The sequence below is a fragment of the Aulonocara stuartgranti genome, assembly GCF_965226115.1.
Source record: "Aulonocara stuartgranti genome assembly, chromosome: 6".
NCBI classification, from domain to species: domain Eukaryota; kingdom Metazoa; phylum Chordata; class Actinopteri; order Cichliformes; family Cichlidae; genus Aulonocara; species Aulonocara stuartgranti.
The window spans coordinates 42,871,678-42,897,652 of record NC_138944.1 but is presented as its reverse complement, the minus strand read 5'-3'; the positions used below and the strand labels follow the sequence as shown (position 1 = coordinate 42,897,652).

The 25,975-nt window shown below is 44.4% G+C and overlaps 1 long non-coding RNA gene across 1 annotated transcript in view; it reads right to left on the bottom strand.

The window, feature by feature from the left end:
* The window catches only part of LOC309708679, a 255,636-nt gene extending 234,776 nt beyond the window's left edge, over positions 1-20,860 (bottom strand). The window contains exon 1 of the long non-coding RNA XR_014277308.1: positions 20,787-20,860. This is a non-coding gene — a long non-coding RNA (uncharacterized lncRNA). The remainder of the gene's footprint in view (positions 1-20,786) is intronic.
* Between the last annotated feature and the right edge of the window lie 5,115 nt (positions 20,861-25,975).

Genomic DNA, 25,975 nt, shown 5'->3' with positions numbered 1-25,975 from the left:
TCAAGCGACAGCATGCCTGACATTTCCCACATCATTCACTCAACACTTCAATACATAAGCACAAGTTTTCCATGTTTTGCTCTGGATCTCTAGCCATCGGTCCAAAAAATCCTAAAGAAATGTAAAGAAACACTGGAGTAGACATTCACAGTACATATATGAGTTACATGATTAGTTGGGATTTTGTTCATGTGAATATAGTTGCAATTACAAAAATGATACAGAAATTTATCATGTCCCATGGGTAAAGACAACCATTAATGTACATGAAATTCCTTTATTTGGGACACACACATACAAATATATTAGGGGTGCAACAATATACAAAATTCACGGTTCGGTTCGATACTTTGGTGTCACGGTTCGATTTTTTTCGATACAAAAAATGTTCATGCCTTTTTAATTTGTCATTTATTAAAATTATAAATATATATTTTAACTCGAAAGTACAGTTTTTAAATTTAATGTTGCTGAAACAACAAAGTAATAAAAAAAATAAATCTGATTGAGAAATCACTCATCTTTGGAAAAGAGAGTTTATTACAGAGAAATGGCTCTTTCCAAAATAAAAGCTCTACTATACGCTTCTTCTGGGCTATATTCTCAGCAGCATATTAAACATATCAGGTCCCCATTGTCAGGGCTCTGTGTGCGGGCAGGCGGAGAGGAGGATCCAAACGCAGGACTCAGACACAAACGTGAAACTCAAAACCTCAGCTTTATTGCTGGTACGAAAACAAAACCTGAAGTGAACACAGAATATGGAGAACAGAAACACACAGGCATAATCTGAGGGTACGACGTGACACTGACACAGAGAAACACAGGGCTTAAATACACAGATGGCAGTAATCAAGGGATAAGAGACAGGAGGGGAACACACCTGGGAGAAATCACAGCTGACGAGACAGGGGAAACTTAAACTGAGCACACTCACATACGACACAGACCTTCACAATAAAACAGGAAACTCAGACACATGGAACCAGACAAGACATTGAACTAAACAGATAGATTCACAAACAGACGGGGTGACACCATAGACAGACAGATACAGACGCAGACCGAATATAACACGTAGAACTCAAACAATAATAATAATCATGATAATAAATTGGAAAATGCTAATAATAAACTTAAAGAGCTGGGTCACCGACCCAGGACCATGACAGTACCCCCCCCTCAAGGGCTGGCCCCCGACAGCCCCAAAAGACAAACAGACCACCAAGCCAGGGCGGGCGGCGGGAGGCACAGGACGGAGGGCCCAGAACAGAACAAAAGAAGAGCCCCCCCAGAAAACCAAAAAAAAAATGTCCAAAAACCACACAGGGGAGCAGAGTCCAAAACGTAGGTCAGGAGGTCGGCCTGGGGACCGATAGGTCAGAAGGCCAGCACAGTTTATTTCGGGAGGCCGACCGTGCGAAAGGCAGCGGTAGCGGGGCATGTTTGGAGGCCGGCCGTGCGGACGGCAACGGCGGTGACGGGCAAACAGTTCTGGGGGCCGACCGTGCGCATGGCAGCGGTGGCAACAGAGCAAGTCCGGGGGCCGGCCACGTGGAAGGCAGCGGCGGCGTTCAGGAGGTCGTCCACAGCGGCGACGACGCCCAACTAGAGGCCAGGAAAGCGGCCGGCAGAGACGAGGTGGAACAGGACGAGCTGGAACTGATGATGGTGTGGCAACCGCAGGACCAGACGAGGCAGGACAAGACGAGGCAGGACAAGCCGCTGCGGCCGGACCAGACGAGGCAGGACAAGCCGCTGCGGCCGGACCAGACGAGGCAGGACAAGCCGCTGCGGCCGGACCAGGCGAGGCTGAAGCGGATGCAGAGGCCGGACCAGGCGACGGCGTGGGTGAAGACACGGAGGCTGCAGCTGGCGAGGATGAAGACACGGAGGCTGCAGCTGGCGAGGATGAAGACTCTGACGCTGCAGCTGGCGGCGGCGTGGAAGCCGGAGACGGAGGCGCTGCAGCAGGCGGCGGCATGGACGAAACTGTGCATGCGGCTGCTGCTGAAGGTGTGGATGAGGCTGATGGTGGAGCAGCTGGTGGCTGGACGGGCTCCTCGGGCCCTCCAGCTGACGATGCAAAAGGCTGGACGGGCTCCTCGGGCCCTCCAGCGAAAACAGTCTCGGGACCAGTGGGCACAGGGGCCCCTGGAACACACAGGGCAGAACCAGCAGGCACAGGGGCCTCTGGCAGGGACAAAACCTGAGGCTGGACGGGCTCCTCGGGCCCTCCAGCTGACAAAACCTGAGGCTGGACGGGCTCCTTGGGCCCTCCAGCTGACGAAACTTGGGGCTGGACGGGCTCCTCGAGCCCTCCAGCTGGAGCAGATGCAGGGCCAGAGGCAACAGGGACCCCTGACTGAGGGTGAAGATGAGTGGCTGACTTAGCAGATGACAAAGCTGATGATTCCTCCACTAACTGCGCTACTGACTGGGCTATGGACTGTAACAAGGTTTGGAGAAAGTCTGATTGTGGTAGAGCCTGAGCTATGGACAGCGGGGGTGAAGACTGAACTTGAGATGAAAGTGATGGTGGTGGAGTTGGTGACTGGGCTACAGGTGGCTGCTGATCAGCTGACTGAGCTGAAGGTGGCTGCTGATCAGCTGACTGAATAAACATAGCCCCAGAATAAAGAGTTCCAGACGAAACAGTCCTAACTCCTGGGTCCGAAGGAACATCAGGAGCACAGTCTCTTGAACCAGGAGGAAAATACACGTTCTCAGAACTAATACTGTTATTTTTCCAAACAGGAGCAACATGAGCTCTAGGGTTCACGAAGCTGGCATTCACAGCTTTGGGGGAAACAGTCTGTTTATCCCTAGGCACAAAAAGTGAATGAAGGGAGACTCTGTCACTCACCCTAGGTGGTTGTTTGAAAAGAATCCCAGGCTCCTGCTGGAGCTGTGAGTGCTGGCGGCGTGTTCGCTGCCTCCCTGTTGAAGAGGGAGCAGCGCTGGTGGAATGTGACGAGGGAGGACTCTGCTGTGGCTGCTCCTGCTGTGATGTGGAAATGCTGGGTGAGTCAGGTGGCACGATAATAATCCCTAACATCTTGTAAAAAGCTTGTGCAGGCGTGAGCTGATTGCTTGCGGTCTCATAGTACTCCTCCCGGGACCGGCTGGAGCGTTTTCTGTGAGACCGGGGCGTCCGGGGGGAATAAGCAGGTACGTGGGCTGAAGGGTAGGCTGCTAGCGAGGAACGGCAGCACGGAGGCCCTCCAAGCGCAAGCCGGGTCCCGTCAAAACGGGAGCTGCGCTTCCTCAGTGAATCCGCTGGATCCATTACTGGACGCGTCGTTCTGTCAGGGCTCTGTGTGCGGGCAGGCGGAGAGGAGGATCCAAACGCAGGACTCAGACACAAACGTGAAACTCAAAACCTCAGCTTTATTGCTGGTACAAAAACAAAACCTGAAGTGAACACGGAATATGGAGAACAGAAACACACAGGCATAATCTGAGGGTACGACGCGACACTGACACAGAGAAACACAGGGCTTAAATACACAGATGGCAGTAATCAAGGGATAAGAGACAGGAGGGGAACACACCTGGGAGAAATCACAGCTGACGAGACAGGGGAAACGTAAACTGAGCACACTCACATACGACACAGACCTTCACAATAAAACAGGAAACTCAGACACATGGAACCAGACAAGACATTGAACTAAACAGACAGATTCACAAACAGACGGGGTGACACCATAGACAGACAGATACAGACACAGACCGAATATAACACGTAGAACTCAAACAATAATAATAATCATGATAATAAATTGGAAAATGCTAATAATAAACTTAAAGAGCTGGGTCACCGACCCAGGACCATGACATCCATAAGGAGAGTCATGTGCTAACGGCTGTCTAAATGACTCGGGTAAAGTTTGTAGCATGCTGCTTGTTGTTTTTGTCTGCTTCCACTTGTCTTTGCACTAGGATGATGTCGGCGTAAATGTGCAGTCATATTCGTTGTGTTCCCACTAGTGCTGTCAGCGTTAATCTGAAATGACGTTAACGCCACAATACGGCAAATCTCCGTTAACGAGCTACACGCTACCAGCCCCGTGCGTGGGGCTGGACAGCCAACACGTTAACGACCTAACTGCGCTAACACACTAGTTCCCACCCATGTAATTGAGCATTGTGTGGCACATCCGACATACTGTTTTACTTTTGTCCATGACGCGCTTACCTTCAGGGTCATATGTCACATGAAGACCAAAATAGTTCCAAACGCCAGATCTGAATGATGGTGGGGGAGGTTCAATGTGCCATGTTGCAACGAGCTTAACTTCTGTCTCGCTAGCTTGCGCTGCTCTCAGTGGATCTGCGCTCGACAGTGCAGCCTAGGCGGAGTAGTCGAACACAGATCCACTGAGCTCTCAACACAGACAGCATCGTCAGAAGGAAAGTTGATAAAATAAATTAAAAATGTTGTATTGTTCGATACATATGTGCACCGAACCGAAAGCACTGTATCGAACGGTTCAATATCGATACGAGTATCGTTGCACCCCTAAAATATATACATGACTTCTTGTTGCAATTGTAAAATTAATGAGAAAAAAAATGAAAAAGGTCAGACAGTGAGACAATGCAAAAAAATCTAATGTTGTGTTGCTGGATTGACAGCCCTCTGAAAATGACCTAGGACACTGCCAGACCTCGAGCGGCGTGAGCCCACAGGCCGTCTGGTCCCTGCTGCCCCATACTCCTATACCAAAGAGCAATCGCCTCCACAATCCAAAGTGAGAGATGTTGCTTACTTATAGGCCTGACCTTATAAGGGCCTGCCCATGAAAGGAAAACCTGGTCATTTTTCTGAAACTCCTTAGTCCTGTCCAAATATGCATACAAAATTTGAACAGGAAGGGGTGGGGAGAATACTGACAGGACAATAACCACACGTGCCCCAACTGCCTTAAGCACATAGGCCGGGTTGGGCTTCAGTGACACCCTGGTCTGCCCCAGGGTAAACCGATGATGGGTGCACTGAAAGTTCGCGAATGTCACTGACACGTTTCGCGGAGGCTAACGGTGTGTTCACACCGAACGCGATGGACGCGAACAAAACGCCCCAAACGCCCCTAATTTGATGCGTGCACATTCGCGTCTCCACGCGTGTCCAAGAAAAATCCATCGCGCCCCAAAATATCATATTTTAACGTGCGTGAACCGGAAATGTGGGAGAGGAATGTGGGAGGAAGTTGTGCCAGACCGGTATCTTTGCAAGATGGCAGCTGTCGAGCTAGCGCTTGAAGAGTCTCCCTTCTCTATGTACTGTGGAGAGCAGAGCAGCGGCGTAAAAGACGTCCTCGCCGTACCTGGGTCCATCAGGTCCTTCAGAGGCGTGAGCAGTTTGGTGAGTTTCACCATTTGCTCCAGGAGCTGCGCCTGGATGACGGCCGATTCCAGCGCTATCACCGTCGGCCAGTTTGAGGACCTGCTTTCCCTCGTCGGTCCCAGCATCGCCCGCCTAGACACCAACTACAGGCGCTCAATCCCACCTGCAGAGCGGCTGTCCGTCTGCCTGAGGTTAGTAAAAGTATTTAATACGGTAGTCCTTTATTGATACCTGTGCTAATATATGCTAAACCATCCATTTATACACTGCTAACATGGATGTGCTATGCTAACAGTGAATGCTGTCGGTGTTTACTGAAAGCAAACTGTGGTACAGAGACGACTGTTTATAATATTTCTAGTGATACTCAGAAGGTCTCATCATTAATTCGATTTATGCTGTTATCAGTGTTTGCGATGATAGCATGGCTGTGGTGTCCTATCAATGTATGCGCTCGGTGTTTGCTGATATCAAACTGTAGCATTAGGACCACTGAGTTAACCTTGTAGTGATACTCACTCCTTTTTATTTAGACCTGGTTTGATTCTGGGATAGTTGAATATTTGTATATAATCCCTGCAGCTGTCAGACTCTATAGCAGGCGTCACCAGCCTTTATTAAAACAGAGTTAGATAAAACTGAACAGTTTGGCTCATCTTTAGTTACATGGTTCTATCTTGATAAGCTATGTCTTATCACAGATTAATTTTTCAAAAATATTAATGATTTAAGCAAGGAAAGGGCTACATGTCAACACACAACTCTTTATTTCTATTAATGTCTCACTTCATTCCTACCTGATTGACATGTTTAGGAATTATGAGTGATTGGCACACTGTAGTTGTGAAAGTTGCTACCAATCAAATTATGATATGTTAAAGTTAAAATAAAACAACTGTTTTAGATATTATCTAATATACATTTTGTAATTATCCTTATAATTACAAAATGTTTTATGTAAGATTTAAGTTTTGTGATTTAAATCTGACATCACAAAAGTATTTTGGAATTTGAATAATGTATTTTGTAACTGCAGTACACATAATACTGATTTTGAACAATTTTGTCCAGGTTCCTTGTCACCGCGGACTCCTTCAGCACCAAGCGTTCAGTTACAGAGTCGGTGTGTCCACGGTGAGCCAGATCACCCCCCAGGCAGCGACGGCCACCTGGGACCGTCTAGTGGACAACTTCATGGCTGTGCCTTCACCTGGAGACTGGCGGTCCATCACAGAGGGACTCCAGGAGCACTGGAACTTCCCTCTGTGCTGTGCAGCTCTGGATGGGAAGCACGTCCAGACAAAGGCACCCCATATATCATATAGGAGACACACACATTGATATACACTAAATATTTATTTCATTTATTTTTTGTGGTGCCCAAATTTATGCACCTACTTGATTTTGTTTAAACAATTATTGCACACTTTCTGTAAATCCAGTAAACTTCTTTTCACTTCTCAAATATCACTGTGTGTGTCTCCTGTATGATATTTAACTGACATTTTTTATTGTAACAACCAACGATTTATACAGGAAAGAGGTTCTATTAACAAGGTTGCCCAAACTTCTGCATCCCACTGTATCAGTATATTTTGTCATTAGTATAATATGAAATAAATTCTACATGTGTCAAGTCGTGTGCCAACATTTGCTGTGTAGTAGAACTGAGACATTAGTCATTATAAACATTTATTTGAAATAATATTAGAATTCTCACACAGAAAAACATTAAACATAAATATATAAGTATTTACAGAGAGACAGGAATAAAAAGGACCAGCTGCTCTCCAGAGCAGGAACAAGGCTGAGGAGGAAATGCTCCATTGGAGACTGGTGTGGACTCTTCAGGGACACCAGGGTGGCCAGCTCCACCACCGATGGACCGTCCTGGGACCCGTCCCTCATCTGCCTCGGAGCCGTCCTCCTCTGTGGGCCTTTAAAACAGCACAAAACACAAAGAAATGAGAAGGCTGCTACTAGATTTTAATTTCAACATTGAAAAAAAAAAAAACAATAACAGGATATAATCAGATTGGTTGTAGATATTTAGTAAAGGTGATCACAAGGGAATCCCACCGACTAAAAAGGTATCAGTGCTTGCTGTACATACCTGTGGGTGCAGCAGCAGGAGCTCAGGGACTGGGGAGCCAGGAGAAGCAACGGGGGATGCTCTGCTGCAGAATCAGGTGGTTCTATCAATACAGTATTAAATGTTAACAGGTTGAATATAATAATCATAGAGTAGACAGTGGTCCCTCATTTATTGCAGCAGGGGTTCTCAGAATAACTAGCCCCTGGCCACGCACTTTATACACTTTTTTCCACACACACACATGAACATTGGTCACAGTTCTCACAATTCATTCTCAAAGTGCAAACCTTTGTAGATTGCAAAACGTAAAAGTATTATTATGCCGCGGTTTGTCTTCATCTGCCCGCTACTTTCGTGCGCCTTTTCCCCTCGCGGTGCAGGTGTCTATTTCCGAATGAGGCTCAAAGTTATGGGTGTTTTTGTGCTGTTTTTTCTATTGGACGTGATGGTTATCAAAACCAAACGTGATAAATTTGGCAAGTGCAGGAGATTTGTCAATCAGGCTGCGGAATGCAATGCTGTACGGAGCAATAAAAAAATCTGTGAAAAAGCGAAGCAGTGACGGATGAGCGGGACCACTGTGTGCTGTTTATTAATAAACAATAAAATATATTCCTAAATGACAACATGCATAAAAGCAGAACGATATTTGTACGTCAGTGGGAAAATAGCGGTGGCTTGCTAGCTTTTGTGCGGCTTCCCCGGGTCAGTGAAAACTTTCAAAAGAGAAATGAATGAACTTACCAGGTTGCCCGATCTCTTCACATATCTTCCTCCAAGCTCGGTCCTTTATATTCCTGTCTCGGTACAGAAAGCAGCTGGTGTCGTACAGCTCCGAGTTGTTTGCTACCGCATTGATTAGCCTTCTCCTCCATTGAAGTATGAAAGGTTTTGACTGGACCTGCCCCTTTGACCTAGGTAACAGCCACGTCACCAGGCTCCTGATTGGTTGTTGCGGCGCGATTTGACGCTGGAGTTCAGATTTTTCCAACTCGAGCGGTAGACGCGTAACGCACGTATGCACAAAATGCAACACAAAAACTGACGCGCGTGGTTTTATTCGCGCGTCAAACGCGCCAGACGCGCTACACTGACGCGCGTTTCACGCGTTTTGGCGTTTTCGCGACGCAAATCTGCTTCCGAATTTTCGCGGGACCCGCAATCGCGTGTCTTCGCGCCTTTCCATTGACTTTACATGTAAACCTGACGCTCTATTCGCGTCCATCGTGTGAACACACCGTAAGGCTAGCAGTAATGCTGTCTTCAAAGACAGATGCTTTAAATCAGCCTCCTGCAGAGGTTCAAATACAGGGAGTGCAGAATTATTAGGCAAGTTGTATTTTTGAGGAATAATTTTATTATTGAACAACAACCATGTTCCAATGAACCCAAAAAACTCATTAATATCAAAGCTGAATGTTTTTGGAAGTAGTTTTTAGTTTGTTTTTAGTTTTAGCTATTTTAGGGGGATATCTGTGTGTGCAGGTGACTATTACTGTGCATAATTATTAGGCAACTTAACAAAAAACAAATATATACCCATCCATCCATCCATCCATCCGCTTCCACTTATCCTTTTGAGGGTCGCGGGGGGCGCTGGAGCCTATCCCAGCTGTCACAGGGCGAAAGGCGGGGTACACCCTGGACAGGTCGCCAGTCTGTCGCAGGGCCAACACACAGAGACAGACAACCATTCGCACTCACATTCACTCACACATTCACACCTAGTGGCAATTTGGATTATCCAATTAACCTATCCCATGTCTTTAGATGGTGGGAGGAAGCCGGAATACCCAGAGGGAACCCACGCAAACACGGGGAGAACATGCAAACTCCACACAGAAAGACCGCGGCCTGATGGTGGAATTGAACTCAGGACCTTCTTGCTGTGCGGCAACAGTGCTAACCACCGTGCTGCCCCAAATATATACCCATTTCAATTATTTATTTTTACCAGTGACACCAATATAACATCTCCACATTCACAAATATACATTTCTGACATTCAAAAACAAAAACAAATCAGCGACCAATATAGCCACCTTTCTTTGCAAGGACACTCAAAAGCCTGCCATCCATGGATTCTGTCAGTGTTTTGATCTGTTCACCATCAACATTGCGTGCAGCAGCAACCACAGCCTCCCAGACACTGTTCAGAGAGGTGTACTGTTTTCCCTCCTTGTAAATCTCACATTTGATGATGGACCACAGGTTCTCAATGGGGTTCAGATCAGGTGAACAAGGAGGCCATGTCATTAGTTTTTCTTCTTTTATACCCTTTCTTGCCAGCCACGCTGTGGAGTACTTGGACGCGTGTAATGGAGCATTGTCCTGCATGAAAATCATGTTTTTCTTGAAGGATGCAGACTTCTTCCTGTACCACTGCTTGAAGAAGGCGTCTTCCAGAAACTGGCAGTAGGACTGGGAGTTGAGCTTGACTCCATCCTCAACCCGAAAAGGCCCCACAAGCTCATCTTTGATGATACCAGCCCAAACCAGTACCCCACCTCCACCTTGCTGGCGTCTGAGTGGGACTGAAGCTCTCTGCCCTTTACCAATCCAGCCACGGGCCCATCCATCTGGCCCATCAAGACTCACTCTCATTTCATCAGTCCATAAAACCTTAGAAAAACCAGTCTTGAGATATTTCTTGGCCCAGTCTTGACGTTTCAGCTTGTGTGTCTTGTTCAGTGGTGGTCGTCTTTCAGCCTTTCTTACCTTGGCCATGTCTCTGAGTATTGCACACCTTGTGCTTTTGGGCACTCCAGTGATGTTGCAGCTCTGAAATATGGCCAAACTGGTGGCAAGTGGCATCTTGGCAGCTGCACGCTTGACTTTTCTCAGTTCATGGGCAGTTATTTTGCGCCTTGGTTTTTCCACACGCTTCTTGCGACCCTGTTGACTATTTTGAATGAAACGCTTGATTGTTCGATGATCACGCTTCAGAAGCTTTGCAATTTTGAGACTGCTGCATCCCTCTGCAAGATATCTCACTATTTTTGACTTTTCTGAGCCTGTCAAGTCCTTCTTTTGACCCATTTTGCCAAAGGAAAGGACGTTGCCTAATAATTATGCACACCTGATATAGGGTGTTGATGTCATTAGACCACACCCCTTCTCATTACAGAGATGCACATCACCTAATATGCTTAACTGGTAGTAGGCTTTCGAGCCTATACAGCTTGGAGTAAGACAACATGCATGAAGAGGATGATGTGGACGAAATACTCATTTGCCTAATAATTCTGCACTCCCTGTAGAGGGCCACAAAGCTGGGTGTCCACACGTGTGCGTTGCCCAACAAGGAGAAAAGGAGAAAATCCGCATTTTTCCTGGAAGCGAATACACCGCGTTCCAAATTATTATGCAAATAGTGTTTAAGTGTTATAAAGATTAAATAAGTTGTTTTTCAATTAAACCCGTGGATGGGATTGTGTCTCAGGACTCTTTGTATCACTGAAATCAATCTCGGACACCTGTGATCAGTTGTTTGCAAGGTGAGCCCAATTAAAGGAAAAACTACTAAAGGAGGATGTTCCACATTATTAAGCAGGCCTCCATTTTCAAGCAATTTAGGAAGGAAAAATGATCTCTGCTGAAAAGCGTGAAATAGTTGACCGCCTTGGACACGTAATGAAAACCTCTTTCACGAAAATTTACGTGTGATCACCATAATGTTAAGAGATTTGTGGCTGAGTCAGAGCACACATGGGTTCGTGCAGATAAAGGCACAATGATGAAGGTTTCTGCCAGAGAGCAGCTGCTAAAAGGCCATTACAAAGCTGCAAACAGACATTTCAAGCTGCTGGTGCCTCTGGAGCCCTGCGAACGTCAAGCTGTAGGATCCTCCAGAGACCAGCAGCTGTGCATAAACCTTCTATTCAGCCACCCCTAACCAATGCTCATGTAACGCAATCTGTACTTACGCCAAACCTTTAATGCGTGGAAATCAGGACTGTTGACCTTGGGCAGTTCACTAGGTGTCGGTGTCATCAATTTCACCCCGATGTTTAACCCAGAATCACAGTTTCTCTAAAAATAGGTTACAAGAAATCAAATGTATCCCAAATATCTATATCCTGTCAGAAGCTAGTTTCGTAAAGGAGATTGGTAGTAGCTGCTCCACCACAGGAACAATAAGGCTTCCAGCACACAATGGACACCACACTTACTTAACATAAATACATTTATTAGACACAATTTTAAATAATAAACCCTTCTTTTGTAGTGTCTTTCCACTCAGTGTCACAAGAACAATAAAATAAATAAATAAAACCAAATATGTATCCTTTAAGGTCCTTTGGCCAAAAGAAAATCACCTGAGCTCAGGGAAAAATAAAGCGCATCGTTGGGGCCCTTTGAATTGTTCCTACCACTCTGTTGGAACGGTGTAGCATCCAATAATAGCATCCAGCAAGCAGAAGCATCCACCCACAGCAACGACCATCTATTTGCCAGGACGGTTCGACAGAGTCATCAGATGAGGACTTCCACAAGGCAGTTCATCCAGTAGGATCCAGGGCACCAAAAGGGCAAACAAACCAACCTACACACAAGTGTGCAGAAGAATTAACAAAAATATTCATAAGCCTCAGTACCACTGACTTAGTGTCCATATCACTAACGGCTTATTTAACAGACTTACCATTATAATAATACAGGTTTGTCAAAATAAAAACAGAACAGAACATAAATGCTGTTAACAATGCTTATTAATGCTGTTCTCTTAGGCATAACATAATAACACTGTAACTGACCTCGTGTCGGCCGCCATTTCAGGACATTAGCCAGGCTCATTTAACGGCTAGCTTGCTAACAGTCAGCCAATAACACACGTTATACAATATTTAGCCTCTTTCTTAAGAAACATGACAGCAGTAGATTTGATACCTCGCTGCAGTATAATAAGGCACAAAACATTTCATACGAACATGAGCTGCACGCTAACTCACCAGAGGGGTTCGTGTAATGGCGAATGGCTGTCGGATTCAGCTCAGCTTCACGTTCGTAACTGCTACAAGACTCTTTTTCCTAACAACATATTAAATCATTAGCTTCACATATAAAGGTTTTTAAAACTATTTACAGCAACTCAAATGTCTACTGTACCCGAATTTCCAGCTCGTAGAGGGCACGAGAGCAGCATGCGCCTCATCGGACCAATGGAAGGAAAAACTCTGTAGCTGGAGTGGAGAGTGGCTATGCGCACTGCACAGTGGTGCGTTCAGTGACTACCAAATAATCAGAAATCCCATACTCAAACAATGATCTGGGTTACACTCACAAGCAGAAACGGCTGCAGTGGGCCCAGAACCAAATGAAGACTAATTTTCAAACAGTCTTGGTCACTGATGAGTGCAGCGCCACCCTGGATGGTCCAGATGGATGCAGAGGTGGATGGCTGGCTGCGTTGTCAGCTAAAAGGTAGTGGAGTCGTTTTTGAGCTGGAATCACGGGGAAAGAGCTGGACGGCCCTTTTAGGGTCCCTGAAGGAGTGGAAACGACCTCTGCAAAGTATGTGGAGTTTCAGACTGACCACTTTCTTCCTGGTACAAAAAGAAGAACTGTTCCTTCTGCAACACAACCATCTTCATGCAAGACAATGCACCATCTCATGCTACGAGGAACACCTCTGCATCTTTGGCTGCTATCGGCATAAAAGGAGAGGAACCCATTCTTCCCTGACCTCAATCTAATTGAGAACCTTTGGAGCATCCTCAGGTAAAAGAATATGAGGGTGGGAGGCTGTTCACATCCAAACAGCAGCTCTGAGAGGCTATTCTGACATCCTGCAAAGACATTCAAGCAGAAACTTTCCAAAAACAAGTTCCATGGATGCAAGAATTGTAAAACTGCTAACAAATACGGGGTCCTGTGTTATTGTGTGACTTGACCTGTTAAGATGTTTTTGATTGAAATAACTTTTGATGTCAGTGAAATTGATCTACTAATGCTGCAAATTCAACAAATGACCATTTTCAATTCTCTACAACCTATAAAATCTTTTGAAACTCTGTGTGCATAATAATTTGGAACAAAGCATTTTAAGTTTTTTACTTTTGAAAAACACTGTTTTCATTGGGAGTTTTGTTCAGTAACATTTGAATTATACTCTAATGGTTGATGACTCGAAAATTATGCCGACTGTCATTTGAATCGACTATTTAGGAAAAACAGAGAAAAATATCATTTGCATAATAATTTGGAACGCGGTGTAGATCCACTGCAGCCTGGCTGTAGCGCCGCCACAGCTCTACAATGGCTGGATGCAGAGCCCAGTCGCCATATAACGGAGCGCCTCTGGATCGCAAATCCGCTCCCTGATTCTCAGCCCAGAACATGTCACTCTCAAAGAGAGGAAATGTTCGCTGCTCCATAGGATCAGTCTGCATGTCAGTGTGTGCAAGTGGCGTGAACATAGCTCTCCCTGATGATTGATATAACCCAACTTGGTGGTGTTGTCCGTCCTCACAAGAACTTGATGTCTGCGTAGAAATGGCCAGGATCTCCAGATAATTAATAATTGCTCCAGAGGCCTCTCACAGATCACACTTCGTAAACACCGCCCCGACTGGACAGGCTCGTGTCTGTAGTGACCACCTTCTGGAACTGCACGGGACCCATGGGCACCCCCTGAGTCAGAAAAACAGGACGTTGCCATCGGTATAATGCCAGCGCACAATGTTACAATGTTATTGCCTTGTATTTAAGTATGGATTTTGACTTACAAGATTTCATTCGTGCTCCGAGTTCTGAGAAGTTTGAGTTATGTCATAAAGATGACTTGTTGAGTATTGCAGCACACTTTGATATTCCAGTAAGGAAATATAGTGCGAAAAAAGAAATTAAGAGTATTATCTTACAACATTTAGTTGAGTTGAAAATCTTGACTGGTTCTGACGTTTGTGATGGTAATGTTCCTTCTGTTGAGCCACATGTCCAACCTTTGAAGGAGGATGTTGGTGCTATAGCAACTCACCCAAAAGTCCAGTTGGAGCCTAAGGAACCTCCCACTCTACCTTGTTTCGATCCTGTGTCCCCAGACTTCAGTGGGTCAAATGGACATGCTAGACTTAAGGTGCGTCCAGCTTGCCTTCAGCTGGAGGCGCAGGAAAGGGAGCAAGCACATAAGGCCGAGTTTAACCTCAAACTTCAGATACGTCAGCTATAAATTGAAGCTGAGAAGGAGGTAATGTTAAAACAGCTAAAGGTGGAAGCTAACCGGTTACTTCAGATCCTTCACATTCATCTGGCAACACCTGTAGGTTTGATGTGAGCAAAAATATTGCTTTGGTGCCAACGTTTAGAGAGGCAGAAGTTGATTCCTATTTTAATGCTTTTGAAAGGATTGCAACAACAGCATTAGAATGGCCAAAAGAAATGTGGGCTGTGCTACTGCAATGTAAGCTAGTGGGCAAAGCACAGGAGGTTGTGTCATCTCTCTCTATCGCAAATAGCATGAAATACGATGTACTGAAAGAGTCCATCTTTCGTGCTTATGAGCTTGTACCTGAGGCCTACCGACAAAAGTTCAGAAATCACAAGAAGTCTAATGGTCAAACATATGTAGAGAAGGCAGTTCTTTTTGACAAGTGGTGCACAGCAAGTGAAGTGAGAGACATTGAAGCTCTTCCTCAGTTAATCTTGTTGGAAGATTTTAAGAATCTGTTACCAGAGAAGCTTGTAATGTTTTTAAATGAGCAAAAGGTTGCCTCACTGTCAAAAGCAGCCGTTTTTGCTGATGAGTTCATTTTAACCCACAAAAATGTGTTTGCCTCATCCCCTTGTTCAGATAAAGTGTTGATCACATGCTGACCAAAGCCTGATCGTGGTCAGCCTGAAGCCAGAGCTAAGCAACCATTTCTTTCCCATGAGGTATGTGACTGCTTCTATTGCCACAAAAAAGGTCATGTCATTGCTGATTGCCTTGCACTAAAAAATAAGACTACACCACCACAACCCAAGGACATGGGTTTGATTAAAAACGTGTCACCTCCCAGAACCCAAACATCTCAGAGTGACATAGATCCTTGTTTCAAACCTTTTATCACACAGGGATGTGTTTCTTTAACAGGTGATACTGTTGACAACCAGTCTGTAACAATACTGAGAGACATGGGTGGTTCGCAGTCTATCATTCGAGAGGGTATTTTACCTTTGTCTGTTTAGTCATCCTGTCAGTCAAGTGTTGTGGTCCAGGGTATCGGAATGACTTTTGTGTCTGCACCTTTGCACAATGATCATATTACTTCCTCTGTTTTCAGTGGAGTTGGTAAGGTCGCTGTCCTCCCCTCGCTGCCCATAAAAGGGGTTGATTTCATCCTTGGAAATGATTTAGCTGGTGGAAAAGTGCTGCCTGTGCCTGAGATGCTGGATAAGCCTGAAACAAGCTTAGAAGTTAAACAGCAGGAGTATGCTAACATTTTTCCTGCTTGTGAGGTAACTAGATCTCAACCCAAGAAGAATGACTTCGATTTCTCTGACTCTTTCCTCGTTATGAAAGAAGCACCTGATAGTGTTAGACCAGAAGCTAAGCTTAACCCTCCTGCCATCCTTTAAAAAACTCACACCCATCACCCTAGGGACCATTCTCAGCCACGCCATAAAAAGACCATATATCCATATTTTATTCCACTTTAAATTAGCCAACCTTGTAAAACTACTTCTCCCTGAAATATTCATGTAAAGTTTTAATTATATTTTCGTTGTTTTAACCCTTCAAATCCCAGTGTTATTACATGAGCGCCCTGTGTTATAAGCCCCAAAAACCAAAAAACGAAACTAAATATTTCCACAAAAAACCAGTTGAAGTAATATGTGATTGTCATTATAAGTAGGCCTTTAGATGGACCAAAGATTGGCACCAACATACATTTTGACCTGCCATTATTTTTTTTGCATTTTTTTTGCAACTTAAAAATTAAAACTTCAAGGCCCTGAGTCTTCATTGACATCCAAGAAAAGAAGAAAAAATAAAATCATATGATGATAATTTGGGGTTGAAAAATAGCGTTTATAATGGAAGTCAATGGGCAGAAAATGGTCCCCAGGGTGATGGGTGTGGGGATTTCTGCTGCTCAGCCATTTTAGGCTGATTTAAGGGATTCACACTGGAATATTAACATTGACAGGTAAAAACTATCCTGTGGCAAGTTTGGTTATATTCCACTGAACACAGTGGAAATGGCAGCCATTTAACACATAGCAGTGGCACAAAAAGGTCCCAAGAAGGCAGGAAGGTTAATGATGAGTCTAGAAAGATGTTTCTCTTTCTAATGTAGACATAAAACTGCCCGCTTCTAGAGAGGAATTTATTGTTGCACAGTATAAAGATGACTCCCTTCTGAAATGCCGTACTTCTGTACTTACCCAGGAGGAAGTTAAGGTAAAGAAGGTGGCGTACATTGTTGATGAGGGCCTCCTTCTACGTCGCTGGGCTGGTGAAAACTTAGATGACTGGCATACAGTTTATCAAGTTGTTGTGCCAAAGGTTTTCTGCTTGCAAGTCCTAGCATTAGCACATGATCACCCACTTTCCGGACACCTTGGCATAAATAAAACATATAATAAGGTCCTCAAACATTTTTTTTGGCCAGGACTCAAGTCTGATGTTGTACTGTCATACCTGCCATGTTTGCCAAATTGTGGGCAAGACAAATCAAGTTGTCCCACCTTGACCCCTGTCGCCAATTCCAGTGATGGGTGAACCATTTAGCAGAGTTATTGTTGACTGTGTAGGACCTTTACCAAAATCAAAGTCAGGGCACCAATACATTCTAACCATGATGTGTGTTTCTACTAGGTTTCCTGAAGTAGTGCTCCTGCCAAGGATCACCTCTCCTGTCATCAGTAAAGCTCTGGTAGGGTTCTTCTCAGTGTTTAGTCTTCCAAAGGTAGTCCAGACTGATCAGGGAACCAACCTTAAGTCTAGGACCTTTGCTCAGGCATTAAAAGCATTAGGAGTGGAGCACATTACATCAAGCTCCTAAAATCTTGAAAGTCAGGGAGCACTTGAAAGATTTCACCAGACATTAAAGTCCATGCTCCGCAAATACTGTCTAGAGGCATGAAAGAACTGGGATGAGGGTATCCCATTCTTATTGTTCGCTGCTCGTGAAGCAGTGCCAGAGTCCCTAGGCTTTAGTCCTGCAGAGCTTGTATTTGGATATGAATTCAGAGGACCGTTGCATATCCTTAAAGAACAGCTAGTTATTCCAACTAAAACACTGAAGAGCATTCCTGAGTACGTGGCTGAAATTAGTCACTTAATCAGGCTGAAGACATTCAGAACCTGACTGTGTCCTTCCAGTGTATGTTTGGGGATGTTCCTACCCAGACGAGTTTGATATCCCATGACATTGTTCTTACCAATCCTGCCATTTGAGTTATGTAATGCGCCAGCTACATTTCAGAGGCTAGTGAACAAAGTATTGGGTGATGTTCCAAACTGCCGGGTGTATCTGGATGACGTTATTGTGTATTCCAGTGAATGGGCAAATCATCTTGCTACTTTGTTAGCAGTTTTTGAACGCCTCTCAGCTGCCTCGCTGACTCTGAATCTTGCAAAGTGTGAGTTTGGTAAAAGCACCATTCTCTATCTAGGCCAACAAGTTGGCAGAGGAAAGGTATGCCCAGTGGATGCAAAGATCCATGCCATTCCAACCTTTCCAGTTTCTTCTACAAGAAGGAAGCTGTGTTGTTTTCTTGGAATGGCCGGATATTATCTCCGGTTCTGTAAGAACTTTTCAACAGTAGCTGCCCCGTTGACTGCCTTGACCAGTCCATCAGTTCTATTTTCCTGGTCTGATGAATGCCAACAGTTTGACTGCACTGGGAGAAACAATGGAGTGAATGGTGTACGGTCCTATGAACCGAGGTGCCAGTTTACGGAATAAAACTTTGAGAGCAATGTCCTTAGCTGCCAACCATACCTTCTGCCCCGGGGCATATCTGGGTGCTGGAATTCGACGGCGGTCCGCGTATTGGCGATGGTGGGCGGCTGCTTCTTTCAAGGCTTCGTGTGTTCGGGTCCACACATTCGGGCAACGCTGGAGATGGTGTTGGACCGAGGGTACAGTCAAATCAGCCTCTTCAGTAGGAAACAATGGAAGTTGGTAACCTAGGGAAGCCTCGAAAGGGGAAAGACCCGTTGAAGCTGAGACATGAGAATTGTGTGCATACTTGACCCATGGTAGGTGTGCAGACCAGGTAGCCGGGATATGGTTGGTGACACATCGAAAGGCTGCCTCCAATTCTTGGTTGAGTCTCTCTGTTTGACCATTGATTTGCAGGTGGTAACCAGAGCTGAAATTGACTTGAGCACCTGGCAGAGCAAAAAGATCCCCAGACCTGAGAGGTGAACTGGGGTCCTCTGTCTTTTGTGATTTCTGCAGGGATTCCATGGAGCTGGAAAACATGATCAACCATTAGCGTAGCAGTTTCTGTGGCGGTGGGGAGTTTGTTCAGAGCAATGAAGTTAATGAAGGTATGGCAAGAGGTTGTAGGAGTCCGGAAGGCCGCTGAGTCCGGGTCTTGCTTCGGGCACAGATCTGACACACAGCAACATATTCCCTTACATCCCGTTCCAAAATCCTCCACTAAAAATGGCGCTTAAGGAGACTAATGTTGTGGCCTCTCCAGGGTGGCAGGAGGAACAAGAAGCGTGGGCCCACCTGATCACTGCTGAGTGGGCAGCCGCAGGGATGAAACGACGATATTTGAAAAGTAACAAATGGTATCTAAAAAGATACACTAGGTACTAAATAGATGTTCTGATGAGTTTTGGCAAACAACCATTTGACTAACATGTGTGTCTCACCTGCTCTTGTTCCAGCTCTGTTCTGTCCTCATTTTCCCCTCTCTCTTTCTCTTTGTGCTGATAATCAAGCCAAACACCAACACCATCAAATATACAGTTGAAACCAGATATTTACATAGTCTTCAGATAAAAACAAAAACACTTTTTAATTGTAACATCAAATCAGACTAAACGTTTATTTTTTAGATTGATAAATATAAAAAACATATTTGTTAAATTTAGTTTCAGTTCAGTTCAGTTTCAGTTTTATTTGTCATGTGCAAGTTAGCGCAGGGTCAACATCGCAATGAAATGTATTTGACGAGCAGAAGACAGTCACTCAGCAGAATGGTACAGTAGAAAAAAACCCCAAATAAAATAAAAAATAAATAGAAAAATAGAAAGAGCAAAATATTAATAAGATGTAGTAAAAGAAAAAAGAGATTTTCAGTTAACTGACTATATATATATATATATATATATATATATATATATATATACACACTAGTGATTAAATAAAGAAAATCTTAAATAGGAATGTGAGGGGGTGGGGGGGCAGATGGGATATTGCACAGGAATGAGCAGCAGTACAAACTAAACAGTACAAAAGTTTTTGTTTTTGTGGCAGTTGTTACAGTACTGCACTTTTTAAAAAAATATAAATATCAATAAAATAAAATTTTTACTCAGTTGTATATAGTATTTGTATTTGTATTCTATTTTTATCTTATTGTATATTTATTTTATTTTATTCTACTGTATATAGTATTTTATTTTATTCTATTCTGTACAGTTGTGTACTGTATTTATTCTTATTGTATTCTAATTTTTGCCTCATAACTTTTGCACTGTCCACTTCCTGCTGTGACAAAACAAATTTCCCACGTGTGGGACTAATAAAGGTTATCTTATCTTATCTTATCTTATCTTATGGAGTGACCAGTGCGGATTATACAGAGTACTTGTGAAGCTGCAGGGTAGCTTCTGAGTGCGTCCTGTGGAGTGTGTGTGTGTGTGTTTAAGTGTTGTGGTTGAGGTGTCGTATGGCTTGATGGTAGAAACTGTTTTTAAGACTTGTAGTCCGAGCAGACAGACTCCTGTAACATCTGCCAGATGGTAACAAGGAGAAGAGCTTATGTGCTGGGTGGCTGTGGTTCTTGATGATGCTGTGTGCTTTACGGAGGCATCGCTGAAGATCAATGTCCTGAATGGCAGGAAGCCTCATGCCAGTGATGTGCTCTGCTGCCTTCACCACCCTCTGTAGTGATTTAAGAGTAAAAAGAGAAACTATGTGTATTTCTTAATTGCAAATGGCACAAAATTCTATTCAAAATTGAGCTACACTTATGGAGCTTCACAATTCTTTTCCTGGTGTTTTGGTTGATATCTCTTGATTTTTCCATGCCAAAGAAACAGGCTCTGTGTTTTGCCTTATATGCATCCACAGCTGTGCCACCAATTTACTCACATGGACTCTACTAACCTATCAGAAGCTTCTTAAGCTCAGAATGGAATCGTCTGCAGTTTTCTTATTAATTAACAATAAACTTAGTGTATATGTACTCCTAAATTTGATGAAAGTGATAAAAATAGAAGCTCTGTCTCTCTTTATTCTGACATTTAACTAATTCAAAAGACATTTCAATATTTATTTATCTAAAGCAAAACAAGTTTACTCTAAATTGATGTTGTACAGTAACAAGAAATGTTCTTGTTTCTCACTAAAGTGTATGTAAATCTCTTAAAGCATAATATGTAACATCTACCTGAGTTTTTTCTTTGAAAGAAGCCACTTATGTCCATGTTGTGTTCATCAGTACATAACTGAAACCGGATTAGAGTGCTTTGTTTAGCTGTGGAGGGTAACAACTGAAAATATAAAATAAACACACATTCACTCCAAGAGCAAGTAACGTAATATGGGTCAAGTGATCAGTTTGATATCAATCTATTGTGATTCACCGTCATATTTACATTATTTGTACAGTACGAATGATTTGCTTTGGTACCTGCTCAAACTTTATCTCTCCTCTGTCTGCAGTAAACTCGCAGGCAGCAGCTTCTCCCCCCTCGCTCACATGTGTAAGTCGCCTAGTGCCTGGGCTCGGATCATACCAAAATTAGGGGGGATTTACGACTGCGCTATGTGCTTCGAATATTGTGTGTAGTTTTTGTTTTATACAGTTATCAGTCAGGCAACTATGAAACAAATTACACTCCAAAAGACCCCGAGCTTCTGATAAAATTACCCGGGCTTAAGCCCAGTAAGCCACCCCCCGCTCCGCCAATGGTTGACTCCAAATCTCCCGAACACTATGTTGATCTGAGAAAGCAAGACCGAGACAGCGAGACCAAGACAAGACCGAGACCAAAGTCCGTCGAGACCAAGATGAGACCAAGACCACGTAAAAGTGTCGAGACCAAGACCGGTCTCGAGACATCCAACTCTACCTGAAGGGGGTGAGAAACGTGGCCAAAACATAACGTGACTGGCAACAATAAACGGGTCTTCGCACTGCACAGGGATCCGCCCACCCGTATCCCCGAATCTACCAGCGGGCGGAACCTTTTGGCCGCATTCTACACCTGAGCTTATATGTGATCAAGCGCACCGCAGTAAAAGCACGCCCCGGAGCGGCGGTGTCACTATCTTTCCTCAGCAGTGAGATGCGAGCGGCCGATTTGCATGGGCTCTGCTGTGGCATCCATGCTTGCGCTGCCAGCGGCGGATGTTGTCGCCAGAAGTGGCGGAGACGGAAGCGACTGTGGGCTAAATGCCGGCTTGCGCACAGAGGGTGTTTTCTCCGCTTCCCTCTCCCTTAAACGATTATCAGTCCTTAAGGAGAGGGAAACCAAATCCTCAAATGTTCTTGGGTCATCGCGGGAGGCTAACTGATCTTTTAATTCCTCACTTAACGCACAACGAAAAATGCTTTGCAGAGCCCAATCCGGCCAGTTAACCTCGGCTGCTGACGTGCAAAAATCAATGATAAATTCAGCAACGCTTTGGTTTTCCTGTTGGAGTCTTAACAACCTCTCCTCCGTGCTGCCTTCGGCTACCAGTTGAGCAAAGGTCTTTTTAAACTCACCCAGAAATTCATTGTATCAGCAGGTTGAAAGAGGATGGATGGACAGGTACGCCTCGGCCCATGACAATGCTTTGCCCTGAAGCTTAGCTACCAGGTATGCTAACCTGACCGAGTCTGAGGTGAACGCGTGAGGTGAGTGAGTGAAAGCAAGACCACACTTTAACAAGAATGTTCCATAACGACCCGGCTCACCGGAATATGGTTCTGGAATATGGTGCTGGTGATCGGCATGAACCTTGCTTTGAGGGAGAGGCGGTGATAATCCAGGGGAGTAGTGGAAAAGGCTGGCAGACCTGAGTTCCGCTGTGTCCGAGGGCAGGAGGGCAGGCAAGTGAGAGTCCTTGTATTCTTCCCGAATGCGAAGAAAATCCGAGGTGAGCTGCGGTTGAAGGTGATGGCAAAGGAGGTCCAGGAAATCTGAAGCACAGGAAACCAAGGTTAAATGGTAAATGGCCTGTATTTGTATAGCCCCAGTCCCTAAGGACCCCAAAGTGCTTTACACATTCAGTCATCCACCCATTCACATACCAGTGATGGCAGCTACATGTAGCCACAGCCACCCTGGGGCGCACTGACAGAGGCGAGGCTGCCCGACACTGGCGCCACCGGGCCCTCTGACCACCACCAGCAGGCAACGGGTGAAGTGTCTTGCCCAAGGACACAACGACCGAGACTGTCCAAGCCGGGGCTCAAACCGGCAACCTTCCGATTATAAGGCAAACTCCCAACTCTTGAGCCACGATCAGTGTGAGTCAAGTATGGTTTAAGATGTCTGGATTACCACCAGACTTTTTTCAGTAATTCAGGTCAGATCATGCTTTTTCCTTATTATTGTCATTTCTGTTAGTAGGAAACCAGCTGGGGAATCTCACCTTTATGTAAGATTCAAAAAGGATTTTTTTTTTTATGTTTACTATCTGCATGAGCAATGACAACAGAAAAATAGAGACATGCGTAGACTGATGTAGTGAAGTAAGTGGCTGTATTTTTCTAACATTGCCAGCGGCTGCTACGCCCTGATTTACATATGATCTGCTAGTAAACACATCAGAGGGCTATTTAGCAAAGGTTAGCCAACTGAGACAATAATATCCACAAGTCACCAGCTAATGACTTAATCCCTTAATCCCTCCCAGTATGGAGAAGGTTTTACAAAGCACATATACTTATGTGTTAAAAATGCTGTTACCACAAAATCTTTTGAAACCCCGGACTGTAACCTGTTCTCTTACCTGATATGTACCTTTCTAGAAATGTAACCACACATTGCAATGATGCAGCCTGCCACAAGAGCCCGACTAGCCTGTTCAGTACATTGATTTTTCACATGCATTTCTACTTTTTTATGTCAGTGGATCAGTGAAAGGTAATAACCTTTGCCTCAATATACCAAATAACAGTCATAACCACAATATAAAGACTAAGAGAATGCTTCCAATGCGACTGTCTACTTATACAGGTTACTTCTTAGGATTCAAATCAGCCACTGGGCTCATGGTCATACACAAATTAGAGGACGATTAAAGAGATTACTATCTTCCTGAGGACATGTCAGCATTTAGAATGGAAAATTCAGGGAAGTAAACTTCCAATCAGCAACCAGTGCAAAAATACAAAACATTTCAAAGTCAGTTCCCATTAAGTTCAGGATTGTTTTTAAACCAACAGCTCTTATGTGGACTAATTCCTTGTGAAAAGAAATAGCTAGCTCGTAGCTTTTCAAAGACGTTCTTTTTTTATTCTTGTGTTATTTAACTGCTCAATTGCTGGTTTTGGGATTTCATGAAAATGACTAAACATGACAGCAGGACGGGTCCACATTCTCCACCCTGTACAGTTGTAAAGAGTACAAACAGTTGTCTCCACTGAAACCGGTATGTAATCAGTGTAATTACAACTTGAACGGTACAAGTGCAAGTGTAAGCATGCATTATGTCACATTATCCCTCAGGTCATCTGGATCCGGTCTTTTATCAGTTCCCAGAGTCAGAACCAGACACGGAGAAGCTGCATTCAGCTTTTATGCTCCTTATATCTGGAACAAACTCCCAGAAAGCCTCAGATCAGCTGAAACACTCAGTTTATTTAAATCCAGGTTGAAGACTCACCTGTTCTCAGCTGCATTTGAATAAAGCACCAAATCCACACTTTAAGCTTAAATTTCAAAACTTACATTTAACTACTGATTTTATCTACTGTTCTGATTTTATATACTGTTTTGTTTGTTTGTTTGTTTGTTTGTTTGTTTGTTAATTAGTTAGTTAGTTTATTTGCTTGTTTTAATCAATTTTAAATCATGCTTTTTATTTGTTCTTGTTTCTAATGTCTCTGTAAAGCATTTTGAATCACCTTGTTGTTGAATTGTGCTATACAAATAAACTTGCCTTGCCTTGCCTTGCCTTATACAATCTCCTAAAAATGTCTGTGAGCCCACCTAGAAACAAACGAAATAAATACTGAGGGTGGTGAGATCAGACAGAGACACTGGGGTCAAGTAATGATTTCTCGGAATATAAATTCTTTGAAGTAAGGTGATAAATAAAATGCACACTCTAAGTCACATGAAGAAAGCACTTTTTTCATATCTGTAAAACACAGGCTGACGGCTCAGTGCTAGGGTGGTGAAGTTACCATCACCGATGCAGACTTCTACCTGACACCTGTACCACAATTTAAAGCACAAACGGCCTCATCTGTACTTTTCATTAGGGGAAGACTTAGACGTCTTTGTTGACACTGCAGATTGCAGGAGGCGCCATTTTGGGCACTTGCCCCATCCCCCCAGGATACAGCACGGATGGCAGCGATTAGAAAATGGACAGCCAAGTCAAATAAAAATTGGGAAAAACACTTTTGGACGCCTTGCATCTGGAATGAGTGCAGCAATGATGTCATTGGGGGCAAGTAAGCAGGCAAGAGAAAAACAACAAGGCTCTCTTTTTCTCTTCGTCTCCCAAGTTTCTCCCCCTCTCCTGCCCCCCTTCAATCCTAATCCTCTTTGCAGGCCTGCAGGGAAAGGTCGGCCAGCTGCCAAGTCAAGGATTGCTGGGAAAATACGATGCCTGCCAAGTGGGAGCGGTGGTGTCACACACAGCTTTGTGCTGCCAGAAGCTTTGATTCAGACTCAGATCTTCATGGTCAGGCTGGACCATTGCCAGCCTGAAGTCCTGCCCACATGTCATCTCCCCAGCCTCCATCTCACCCTCCGCCTCTTTTGTTTTTACACTTTAACTCTTGGTTTCTTGTTCTGTCACACAGCCATACAGACTTTTGCCCCAAACCCCCATCCCCCAGGCTCCATAGCTCGTACTTGTTCGCCCCAGCTCATGCCAGCGGCCTCCTGCCAACCAGTCATCAGTTGCCATAGTGACAGAGAGCGAAGGAGTAGCGGAGCATCAGAGCCTGCCAGGAATAATGACTAATTTCTGCAGCCAGATGTGCCACATCTGCAGCTACGATGGTAATATTTATGTGTGTGTGTGTGTGTATTACTGGGGGGGTGCCAGTTTTTGAATAGCAATAGGGGTTCAATGCAGCCTTTGACTATAACCTTTCCAAGTAAATGTGAAACAGCCCATTTCTCCACAGGGGAAATGATCGGAATTTCTCTGGAAAAAAAGGAAATATTTAAAAAAAAAACA